Source organism: Oncorhynchus mykiss, chromosome 28 (genome assembly GCF_013265735.2).
Source record: "Oncorhynchus mykiss isolate Arlee chromosome 28, USDA_OmykA_1.1, whole genome shotgun sequence".
Taxonomy (NCBI): domain Eukaryota; kingdom Metazoa; phylum Chordata; class Actinopteri; order Salmoniformes; family Salmonidae; genus Oncorhynchus; species Oncorhynchus mykiss.
In genome coordinates, this window is record NC_048592.1 from 7,139,275 (window position 1) to 7,152,426 (window position 13,152).

Consider the following 13,152-nt stretch of genomic DNA (forward strand, 5'->3'; position numbering starts at 1 on the left):
TGCCAAAGAGTGTGTGTGTGTGTGTGTGTGTCTTGGGGGTATGTGTGTGGGGGGGGGGGGGGGGGGGGCGGGGGGGTGTATGTGTGTGTCTTTGCCTGAACCCAGCTGGCTGATGATTTTATCCACTCTGACAGGGCAGAAGGACAGAACAATAAAAATTTATATTTTCTCTCTCCATCTCTTCCTTCCTCTATCTCTCTCTCTTCATCTCTCTATGAGGCATAATCCATCTGATTTAACAAATTGCCACAAAAACATACTCATCCATATTTCACAGGCAGGTCTGTGTGAATCTCATAGAAAGTACACTGGCTCTCTACGGGTGGAACAGTGATATGAAATGATTGTGAGTGTGTGCTAGCTCCGTCCACGCTCCATTGACAATGAGGGGAGTTGTTCATAGTAACAAATAAAAAATCTGTTTCACTGTTCAACGTGTTTGCTCATCATTATTGGACACAATCATTCCCAATAATCCCCAGTCCCTGGCTACACAGTATTCCCAACATAATTTCCAATCGACAAATAACGATATACTGTAAATCCTCCCCTCTCTCTTTCTGTCTGCCAATTTGCCTTTCTGTTTCCCGCTCCATTTTTTCTCTATCTCGCTTCTCTCTCTTTTTTTCCTCTGTCTTTCTGTCTCTCTCTCCCGCTCCCTCTCTCAAACATGTGATTGGTTGACATTTATGACATGTGTGTTTTACAATGTGCCAAATACAGACCAGTTGAAATCCTCTATTCTCTCCCTCTGCGTTTTTGTTCAAGTCCAGCTCTTGCTAGAGGATCCCTAAGCCCTGAGCCTGGTGACAGAGCCAATTGTGAATCCAAACAGCCTGAGCAGCAGACAGAGAGGGAGAGAGAGAGACAGAGAGGAGAGAGAGAGAGAGAGAGAGAGAGACAGAGAAAGAGAGAGAGACGCTCACACTGATAGAGACACACGCTGTGAAAGAGGCAGAAGCAACAGCTACAGCAACAGAGCCAACATGCTCCCTCTCTCATACACACACAAACACACACATAGAGAACCAGACCCATGCCAGGGGAGACGGTGAGCACACACCCACACTGAGGAGCACTTTCTCTGGGGAGTAGATCTCACAGACCCCCCTCCACCTGGTTCTCTGGGACTTATTTTGAATAACAAGGAGCTGAGAAAAAAGGTGTTTGTCTGTTTGTTTGCAAAATACACTAACCGGGAAGAGTGGCAGAACGAGAGAGCAAAGAAAAGAGGGATGAGTGGCGTGTTTGGCACAGCTGCTGATGCCAGGGGCTGAGGGAGAGAGGGAGGCTGACGAAGAGAGAGAGGAGGGATCTGAAGACCTGAGGATTGGAGGAGAGGAAGACTGGCACATGAAGAGCTGATCAAACTTATGGACAGAGAGGAGATAGGGACACAGTACCGGGAAACACACACACACGGACACACACACACGCACAACAATGACGAGGGAACAAAGTCCACGCTTCAGTCCTGGGTGAGTTAACTTCTACTGAGCCAAACACACACACACACACTCATAATACACACACACACACACACACAGATGCAATCACATACTTGCACATACGCACTCATACACACAGATGTATACGCACACTGAGAATAAATTCCTGTCGGTGTGTCATCATGAGGACCTCTTCCAACCCTGACCCTGTCTCCTCACTCACATATCTCCAGGGTTAAGAGAGCGAGATCAGATCAGAGAGGGAGAAAGGAGTGTGCTTGTTTACCTGTGGATGAATGTGAGCGAGTGTTTACCTGGAGCTTACCTTGACAATCATCCAATAATAGTGGATGATTGTCTGCAGTGGATTGGTTTGGTAGCTGTATTGTATCCAGGCAGATAAGTGATTGATAGCCGACTGTATATGGAATTGGTATAGTTGGGTTTGTAGCTCAACCCTCTGTCATAAATTCTGTTATTCCAGCAGCAGCATTTCATAACAGATTTCATAGGCTGTCTTGATTATGTAAACACATAAATCCTGTAGCGTAACGCTTGTCAAATTTCATGTAGCACTTTTTGAAAATGAAGTATACCCATGGGTACACTATAAAATAGTGTTTGTAGGGTAAACGTTGGGTTGCTATAGCATTGTCTCTGGCTGTATTTGCATTCTCTGTCTATTGCACTGTATTAGCCCTTTAATGGAAATGCGGTCAAGCTGTAATGCTGTTTGCTCCATTGGGTCAGCACGTTATAATGAATATATGGTAGGCTTTAGTAGTGAGGCTTGAATTCCAAGCATTTTTATATGTATATCATTACAAAGCCACCTGTAATTACATTCCTTTCCTGCAGATTCTGTCCAGCCCTGGTAATAACATGATAATAATCTAGTATTCACCACGGTGGTTACATGTATTTTTGTATTTTGTGGTCAAACAACAATATCGGCTTACTGTGTTTTGGGGCAGAGGCAACACTAACTATGGCTGGCTTGGTGGCTGCCAACAACCTCTATACTGACCGTGTTATGTCAGCTGTCGTAACCTGGCATAAGTGATCATGATCATCTTTTGGTACACATTGTGAAGAGCTCTTCTTTGTCTACACCCATTCAGCATCGTTCACACCGTCTTAAGCCTTAGCCCCGCCCATCTCTGTAAGGATTCACGTGAGGCCATGTGCTAAGTGTGAGTACGGTAGTGTACTAAAGATTTCAAGACTAAAGGCTGTTTTATACGACGTCTATCGACATGTCTGTAGCTATTTATTTTGTATTTATTTGTATTTATTTAACCTGTAGGCCGTCATTGTAAACAAATTCTTATTTACAATGACGGCCTTCCCTATGCAGTTGTTGCAGTGATGTCATGAACTTGTTGTTGTCGTAATGAAAAGGTATATACACAAAAACAACAGGCTGCATGACATCAGCAAGTATAAGCAACTTTCTAAACAATGTTCTGGTTAGTTTCTAGCTTGTTAAACCATATTAAGCCAGTTCAAATAACAACCATATCATATAGCTGACAAAGTCTTAACCTTAGATCATTTGTCTTCATTATTACAGGAAAATAAACTCACAACAAGATCATTATTACAAGTTAATGGCGAGCTAATTACAGAAAATAGCTTACGGTTTTGAGTGTGAAAAACTAAAATCAGGGAGTTCTACCGGAGAATTTTAGAATTTGAACTAAAGTTCTATCCTAATTTGACTTTGGTGCAGGTCATGTTGTTCTTCACATTACCATCTCTGGGAAACACACACTATATCAAATAAAATCTAAGTTTATTCATCACATGCACAGGATACAGACGGTGTAAACGGTACAGTGAAATGGTTACTTGCATAATGGAGTCTTTTGTTTAGACATCTAGCTAGCTAAAAAATTAACCATAATCCCAAATCATGATGTTACTAACCTTCATGAATCTACAGGTAGCTAACCAACTAGGTTCAATGCTAGCTAGCTAGCTAACATTAGGCTATTACCAGAAATGCAAATGGCTCTGAGATACAAATAATGTTTCTACACAGATTGTAATATTAGCTAGCGAACCATCCAGCAAATGTTAGCTAGCTAACAGTACACTTTAACCTGCAATGAAAACAACTTTCTGATCAAATTAGAAACTTATAATATCTGAAAATGTAGCTAGCTAGACTATTACCTGTATACATGGATGAACGCTTCTCCCTCTCTGTCATGGATGTCATGGTTGCCCTTAGTTTGAAGATGCAAACCGGAGACTGGCATTTTATACAATAGCCTTCTGTGCTTTCTTTTCAACTCCCTCTGCATTTGCAATCACGCCTGAATTTTCTCCAGCTTCTCAGCTATCATACTCTGGTTCCACCGGGCACTCCACTGATTTCAAAACTCGGTCCTCAAGAAAGTGGAGAGCCTTAGCAACACTTTTGCAGTTCTTCTTCAAATGCCTCTCCTGTGAAGGAGTGACAAGCGAAGTATGGCTAGTGTCCTGAAATTAGTCACTGTTACAATGCATTCGGAAAGTATTCAGACCCCTTGACTTTTTCCACATTTTGTTACGTTACAGCCTTATTGTGTAATTGATTGAATTATAATTTTTTTCCTCATCAATCTACACACAATATCTCATAATGACAAAGTGAAAACAGGTTTTAGAAATACCTTATTTACATAAGTATTCATACCCTTTTCTATTAAAGATGGTGCCGACTGAGATGGTCGCCTCGCTTCTAGTCCTCAAGAAAGTATTTTTATGTATTATTTCTTACATTGAAAATGTAATAATGTTATTACATACAGCCGGGAAGAACTATTGGATATCAGAGCGACGACATTTGACCAACATTACAACCAGGAATACGACTTTCCTGAAGTGGATCCTTTGTTCGCACCACCACCCAGGACATTGGATCTGATTCCAGAGGCCAACCCAAAACAACGTCGCTGCAGAAGAGGTAGGCGGAGCGGCCTCCTGGTCAGACTTTGAAGGTGTGCACACCACCCACCACTTCCGATTATATTACTCGCCAATATCCAGTCTCTAGATAACACGGTACACTCAATTAGGGCAAAGGTTGCTTTCAGAGAGACTTCCAGGATTATAACATTCTCTGTTTCACAGAAACATGGCTCTTTCGGAACATGTTGTTGGAGCCACCGGGATTCTTTATGCGTCGCGCCGACAGAAATAAACATCTCTTTGCGAAGAAGAAGGGCCGGATGTATGCTTCATGATTAACGACTCATGGTGTAATCGTAACAACATACAGGAACTCAAGTCCTTTTGTTCACCTGACCTAGAATTCCTTACAATCAAATGCCGACCAGAATTCTCATTGGTTATTATCACAGCCATGTATATCCCTCCTCAAGTCGATACCACAACGGCCCTCAAGGAACTTCACTGGACTCTATGCAAACTGGAAACCATATATCCCGAGGCAGCATTTATTGTAGCTGTGCATTTTAACAAAGCAAATTTGAGAAGGCTACCTAAATTCCAACAGCATATTGATTGTAGCACTCATGCTACACTCATACACTGGATCACTGCTACTCTAACTTCCGCGATGCATACAAAGCCCTCGCCCGCCCTTCCTTTTGAAAATCCGACCACGACTCCATTTTGCTCCTACCATCCTATAGGCAAAAACTCAAACAGGATGTACCCGTGACTAGAATTTATCAGCACTGGCCTGACCAATCCACAAGTCACTTTAAAAATGCCACTTTTATAATGTTTACAAATCGTGCATTACTTATCTCATATGTATATACTGTATTGGGGCTGCAGGGTAGCCTAGTGGTTAGAGTGTTGGACTAGTAACCGGAAGGTTGCAAATTCAAACCCCCGAGCTGACAAGATACAAATCTGTCGTTCTGCCCCTGAACAGTTAACCCACTGTTCCTAGGCCGTCATTGAAAATAAGAATTTGTTCTTAACTGACTTGCCTAGTTAAATAAAGGTAAAATTAAAATTATATACCATCTATTGCATCTTGCCTATGTCGCTCGTTCATTGCTCATCCATATATTTATATGTACATATTCTTATTCCATCCCTTTACTTAGAGTTGTGTGTATTAGGTAGTTGTTGTGGAATTGTTAGATTACTTGTTAGATATTATTGCACTGTCGGTACTAGAAGTACAAGCATTTCGCTACAGTCGCATTAACATCTGCTCACCATGTGTATATGACACATAAAATCAGATTTTATTTTATTTGAGACTCGAAACTGAGCCCAGGTGCTTCTTGTTTCCACTGATCATCCTTGAGATGTTTCTACAACTTGATCTGAGTCCACCTGTGGTAAATTATATTGATTGGACATGATTTGGAAAGGCACATACCTGTCTATATAAGGTCCCACAGTTAACAGCGCATGTCAGAGCAAAATCCAAGCCATGAGGTCGAAGAAAATGTCCATAGAGCTCCAAGACCGTATTGTGTCCAGGCACAGATCTGGGGATCAGGGGAGAAGGGCCTTGGTCAGGGAGGTGACCAAGAACCCGATGGTCACTCTGACAGAGCTCCAGAGTTCCTCTATGGAGATGGGAGAATCTTCCAGAAGGACGACCATTTCTGCAGCACTCCACCGATCAGGCCTTTATGGTAGAGTGGCCAGATGGAAGCCACTCCTTGGTAAAAGGCACATGACAGCCTGCTTGGAGTTTGCCAAAAGACACCTAAAGGACTCTCAGACCATGAGAAATAACATTCTCTGGTCTGATGAAACCAAGATTGAACTCTTTGTCCTGAATGCAAAGTGTCAGGTCTGGAGGAAATCTGGCACCATCCCTACGGTGAACCATGGTGGTGGCAGCATCATGCTGTCGGGATGTTTTTTTAACGGCAGGGACTGGGAGACTAGTCAGGATCAAGGCAAAGATGAATGTAGTAAAGTACAGAGAGATCCTTGATGAAAACCTCCTCCAGAGCGCCCAGGACCTCAGACTGTGGTTAAGGTTCACTTTCCAACAAGACAATGAGCCTAAGCACACAGCCAAGACAACATTGGAGAGGCTTCGGGGCAAGTCTCTGAGTGTCCTTGAGTGGCCCAGCCAGAGCCCGGACTTGAACCCAATCGAACATCTCTGGAGAGACCTAAAAATAGCTGTGAACCTGACAGAGCTTGAGAGGATCTGCAGAAAAGAATGGGAGAAACTCCCCAAATACAGGTGTGCTAAACTTGTAGTGTCATATCCAAGAAGACTCGAGGCTGTAATCGCTGCCTAACGTGCTTCAACAAAGTACTGAGTAAAGGGTCTGTATACTTATGTAAGTGTTATATTTCAGTTTTTGCATTTTTTTTCTTCTAAACACCTGTTTTTAATTTTCATTATGGGGTATTGTGTGTCGATTGATGAGGATCTTTTTGTAATTCAGCCATTTTAGAATAAGGCTTGTTACGTGACAAAATGTAGAAAAAGTCAAGGGGTCTGAATACTTTCTGAATGCACTGTATATCACATCATTTGTACTCTACAGCTTTCTCCGTCTCCATCTCTATTCCTTTCCTCCCTCTCTCTCTCTCTCTCTCTGATACATGTGCAAAATACACATAAACACACACACACCCCTATAATCCCTTTAGTGGAGTTAGCATGAAGGCTGCCTGCTGCTGTTGCTAAGCTTCCCACTGCTAGAGGAATGGTTCAGAGAGACAGAGACTGAGGGAGGAAGATAGAAAATGATGGAGTGAAAAGGTGGAAAGAGAGATATTAGATAACGATGTAGTGGTGGAAAATGTATGTACAGTATATAGGTGATAACATAAAGAGATAAAAGGAATGAGGAAAATACTAAAAAGGGAGGAAAATAGAAAATGAACAGAGTAGAAGGTGGGATGAGGAATTTAAATGGGGCAGGACAACGCAAAAGGATGTGAAATGCTTAGCCTCTTCATTGATGGGCAGAGAATAATGATGTCTCTCTGGTTTCAGGGCACAGCAGGGAGATGACAATTTACCCAAACATGGGGAGAGAGGGGGATAGTGAAAGAGAGGGGAGAGGAGTGTAGAGAGAAAGGTGTGATGGTTTTTGCTAACCATGGGGAGAGAGGGAGGGAAAAAAGAGAGGGGAGGGAGGAGAGAGAGGGGTTTTAGCCAACCTGCAGGGACCTCACACATAAACCATCACAGGGAGTTAGGCTTTGGAAGAGGAGAGATGAGAAATAGAGAAGGGGATGCGATAGGAGATAAAGAGAGCGAGAGAAATGAAAAGAAAGAGAGTGTTAGCAGAGTGAAATCCTCTTGTCCATTGTGGTGGTCTCCTCTGTCCCTGGAAGCTGTAAAAACCTCAATGGAGGAAAACGGTCAGAACCATGAAGGGCTGGGAATTTGAAGGGAGGAGAGTGTCTGAAGGTTGCCTAGATAGGGAGGGATAGAGGGAGTGAAGTAAGAGGGGGGAAGGAGGAAGGGGAGGTGGGGGATTAAAAGAGGAAAGGTTTGGAAGAAAGGGGTGTTGAAAGGGTATGTGTGTGTGTGTGTGTTGGGGTGGGAGGGAGGGGCGTTTATGCTTTTGACCTTGAAAAACATTGGTAACCATAGTGAGCATGCTGAGGTTGTCCTCTGTGTTCAGGATTTTACAATTAGCCCACAGAAGGTGACTTCAACACACACACACACACACACACACACACACACACACACACACACACACACACACACACACACGTACACACAATCACATTCTTAGGGTGTGGAAGATTATATAATTAGCCTGGTTGGCATAAAGATGGGAACTGACAGTCTGTCTGATGTGCTAGGGGAGAAGAAGCTATCAGACCCAGGAAGGTCAATTACACACACACACACGTACGCACGCACACACACACACACACACACACACACACACACACACACACACACACACACAGTACCCACACAGCACACACACACAATATGATAATATTTTTTACGATCTCCGTTGGGGTCTCAACTTGCTGTTGAGAGTTAGAGTTGTAGAATAGACTAGGTGCAGTTTTTTCTTCTTATGTCAGTCACTGACTCAATTAGCACATTTCAGCTAAAAAATGTTTACATTGGTAAGTTAGTCTAGCCAGCTATCTAAACTTGTAGTAATCATGGTGGAATTATGGACTGGGGCCCCATTGATTTTGTTAGTCACCCTCACTCAGATATCATATTAACATGGCATTAGTCAGGACAATGTTGCTGGAAATTTGCTTAAAAATGGGCAACATTTATCTGCACCCTATCGCAAAATGTATGGAAATGCAAATTTTCGCATGGGCCCTCAGAAGGTTAGGGCCAATTCTGACTGCATGTGTGGGTATATATGTGGATACGCAGCCCCTGCAGCCACTGCAGCCTCTCTTGATGAGTGCAGGTTTTTTGTGGCCCCCAACCCCATCAAAGTTGCCTGTCCCTGCTCTATGTGTAACCAGGAGTTAGCCCTCTAGCTATTTTGTTATTGTGTTGGATAACTAGGTCACAATAAAAATAGAGATGGAAGAACAGACTAAACACTCTCTCTCATCTCCCTCTTATTCCATTCGATATACTTTCATTTACTTTCTTGGCTACATTTTCTCAGATGTGACTAGAGAATCGATCACTCCATTTGTCTTTTCTTGTTAATTCAGAGGTTTTCTTGGCTGGTTGTTCTAATCATTGGACATTATAAGATCATTACATCTTTCCAGTATATCGTGGTGGCTGGATAAATTGATGGCTGGATGGCTGACCTGAAACTCTCTGTCAGCCTACACTCAGAAAAAAAGTTTATTTGGCTGTCCCCATAGGAGAACCCTTTTTGATTCCAGGTAAAAAACATTTTGGTTCCAGATAGAACCCTTTTGGGTTCCATGTAGAACCCTCTGTGGAAAAAGGTCTACTTGGAACCCAAAACAGTTCTACTTGGAACCGAACAAGGTTCTTCAAAGGGTTCTCCTATGGCAGGGTTCCCCAACTGGCGGCATGCCAGCCGAATTTGGCCTGCAGGTGGTTTTATTTGTCCCCCCTAAGTTTTCTGAGCAAAATCATTCTTATTCTTTCATTCTAATTTTCATTGTTGGAAAAAAAACTGTAAAAAAAATTCCATGAAATCAGCTTCTTATTCCATGAATAATATAGAGACGTGATCATAAACAAATGCAAGCAAGGTTGGAAATGATGTTTTATTCCAATATTATATCTGTTTGTGCTTCTTGCTGTCAATTTGCAGTGTACAAATGATTTGTAATTATGTTCCAGCCCCCCAACCATCCACTCAATAAAAAAATCAGCCCGCGTTTGAATCTAGTTGATGATCCCTGTCCTATGGGGACAGCGGAAGAACCCTTTTAGGTTCTAGATAGCACCTTTTTTCCTGAGAGTGTATATTCAGTCTCCAGTAATGTTATCTCACGGCTCATCACCTGTTCACAAAGAGTGAAGAACTCAGCTCATGTCTCTTCGCGTGGTGGTGTTTGGCTGCCTTCCTCTTTCCTCACCACCTGTTCTCTGTAAGTCAGGACTCGTGTTCCTTTGACACATTGAATGCTTAATGTGGGTCAAACTGTTTCACCTGTCTAACTAGGGTGTATGTGTGTGTGTGTGCCCAGCTAACAACAAACATTCCCACAACTTTAGAGAATGTTCCCTTAAGAGTCTTATTAGGTCATTACCTAACATTTTCATAAAAAAAAATATATTATTTACATAAGTATTCAGACCCTTTGCTATGAGATTCGAAATTGAGTTCAGGTGCAACCTTATTCCATTGATCATCCTTGAGATGTTTTTACAATTTTATTGGACATGATTTGGAAAGGCACACACCTGTCTCTATAAGGTCCCACAGTTGACAGTTCATGTCAGAGCAAAAACCAACCCATGAGGTTGAAGGAATTGTCCATAGAGCTCCGAGACAGGATTGTGTCGAGGCGCAGATATGGGGAAGGGTACCAAAACATTTTCGCAGCATTGAAGGTCCCCAAGAACACAGTGGCCTTCATCATTCTTAAACGTAAGAAGTTTGGAATCTCCAAACCAAGCAATCAGGGGAGAAGGGCCTTGGTCTTACTTTTTCACTTTAGCATTATGGGGTATTGTGTGTAGATTGCTGAGGAAAAACATGTATTTAATACATTTTAATACATTTTAGTAACGTAACAAAATGTAGAAAAGATCAACGGGTCTTAATACTTTCTGAAGGCACTTTATCTACCTCAATGTCATTGTACTCCTCCACATCGACTCGGTACTGGTAGCTTGTGTATATAGGCAAGTTATTGTCACTCATTGTGTATTAAATTCTTCTTGTTAAATATGATTTATATTATTTCTCTTTTTTTCTCTCTGTACTGTTGGGAAGGGCCCATAAGTAAGCATTTCACTGTTAGTCTATACCTGTTGTTTACGAAGCATCTGACAAATATAACTTGATTTGATTTGAAACATGTGAAGAACGTTAATATCTTAAGTTCTGAGAACATATTAACCACATTCTATTTCACTTAGAGCCGATTGACACACACAGTACATGCGTCAATCGCACAGTGAAGACATTTTGAATATTAAATAGCTCTCTGTGTGTTTTTTCTAGAGACTTACTGTTTCATATGGTGGCTGCAGCTCAATCCCCTCTTTCCGCCGATATAAGGTTTGAGCCTATTCCCTAATATGGGGCTTGTGAAAACAGCTTTTTCTACACATGAGAGGATCCGGACAAGAACGTAGACACAAAATAGTTGGTAAAACCTAAACCGTGTGAGCTATAAACAAATATGTCACCAATATTGAAAGAGACTCTACAAACAACAATGTCGGTTGTTTGGCTCTTCGACATCCACAAGCTTTATAGCAGTAGTCTAAGCTAACTGTCGCGAACGTCCTCATTTCGAAGAGGTCTTCTCCACAAAACCGACTGTCCAGACCGAACCGTTGGACAAACAAATACACCACATGGCTCGTCGAATATCTCATTCCAAAATCATGGGCATTAATATGGAGTTGGTTCCCGTTTAGCTGCTATAACAGCCTCCACTCTTCAGGAAAGGCTTTCCACTAGATGTTGGACATTTGCTGAGGGGAATTGCTTCCATTCAGCTACAAGATCATTAGTGAGGTCTGGCACTGATGTTGGGCAATTAGTTGGAATGCAGTCGGTTAAGGCCAGTCAAGTTCTTCCACACCGATCTCAACAAACCCTTGCTATATGGATCTCGCTTGACCTAATGAGATTCTTAAGGGAAAGTTCTCTACATTTGTGGGAACGTTTGGTGTTAGATGGATCCTTTCCTCTCACTATTCTCCGCTTCCTTCCTTTCATCTTTCGCCTGTGTGTCTGCGACCTTGAACATATATGTATCTGTGTGTGTAATGTCCTTTTACTGCGTATCCTTATGTGTGTCTGTGTGCATGTGTCTGTGTATGTGTGTGTGTGGGGGTGTGTGAAAGTTTGCTCGAACTCTGTCTGTCATTTGTTAAGCCCAGGGTTAGTGATCAGATCAGCAATGCTTTCAGTAAGCTGTGGCAAATTGAAATGTTTTATCAAAATATAGCCGTCGGTCATTTGGATTCATATTTAAAGTGTCCTGGCTGGCTGACGTGGTTGAGATTGTTGTGGTTTTGTAGGAGGAGAGGGGGAGTAGATTTAATTCAATCTTCTGGATTTTCTTGCCATTTATAAATGCAGTGAGGTTCTAACTTTTGTGGCTGTGTCTCAGTGTGTGTTTGTATGCTGTTATGCTTTACAGTTAAGACTCTGTCGATGTCACTGTGTGTGTGTGGGGGGGGGGGGGGGGGGGGGGATGCCATCTGTTGGTCAGGAGAGGAGGGCAGGGCAGAGATGCAACATAATACTAGGGGAAGGCCTCTCATACCAGGGTTTTCTAGTGTATGTATGTCTAGTTGTATTTCCACACACACACACACACTCATGCCTTGTTCCACTCTTTCACACATCCGCATCACAGTTATCGATGTTTACACACACTGTCTTTGTGTTTCCTCTATCCGCTGTTTGCTTGGTGATTTAGCTGTTGACGTTCAACCTTATCCTCTCTCTCTCTATTTTTTCTTTCTCTTTCTCTCTGTCTCTCTCACTCTCTCACTCTCTCTCGCTCTCTCGTCCTCTCCCTCCATCCCCCTTTCTGTCAGTAGATGAATGGCTCTTGGAAGACTAGCAGAGCTTAAAGGGGAGTGTTAATCAGTGTTCAATCTCTATGACCTGTCCGCTCTGATACTCTGTGCTCCTTTGGCTTATTAAGTGCAGTCCTGGTACTGCTATAGACATGTTTCTTCCATTACACTTCAGAGGTTCGTTCAGATACCCTTTATCCTCACAATTAGAACCATGCTGTGAGGAAAATGTGTGTATTGTGCACAAATGTTTCAAGTTTCAAAGTTGTATTGTCACATATACAAGATACCGCAGGTGTAAAACAGTACAGTGAATGCTTAACTTACAAGCTCTTTCCCAACAATGCAGAATGAAAGGTACTAATATGAGTCCATGGTAACGGAAATACGCTGAGTCTAAAACCATTGATTTAACAAACCATAGAACTCTATGCACAAGGACACCTTTTAACAATTTCACATTTACAGGAAGATCTGTGCAGATACAGTGTTTGCGTCTGCACAGTTTCTAAAATAGTTTTTTTTTTACTGTGTAAATTGTTCAAAGTAGTCATTGTGCATCGAGTTGTACAGGATCTTAATTTGAGCGAGTTTGCTACAGCAGGAAAATAATCC

General features: G+C 42.2%; 1 protein-coding gene across 1 annotated transcript in view; it reads left to right on the top strand.

Moving 5' to 3' along the window:
• The first annotated feature begins 878 nt into the window (after positions 1 to 878).
• LOC110508413 (leucine-rich repeat and immunoglobulin-like domain-containing nogo receptor-interacting protein 3) overlaps positions 879 to 13,152 on the top strand; it is a 60,292-nt gene continuing 48,018 nt past the window's right edge. The window contains exon 1 of the mRNA XM_021588929.2: positions 879 to 1,478. The gene's annotated coding sequence lies outside the window, so the exon portion shown is untranslated. The remainder of the gene's footprint in view (positions 1,479 to 13,152) is intronic.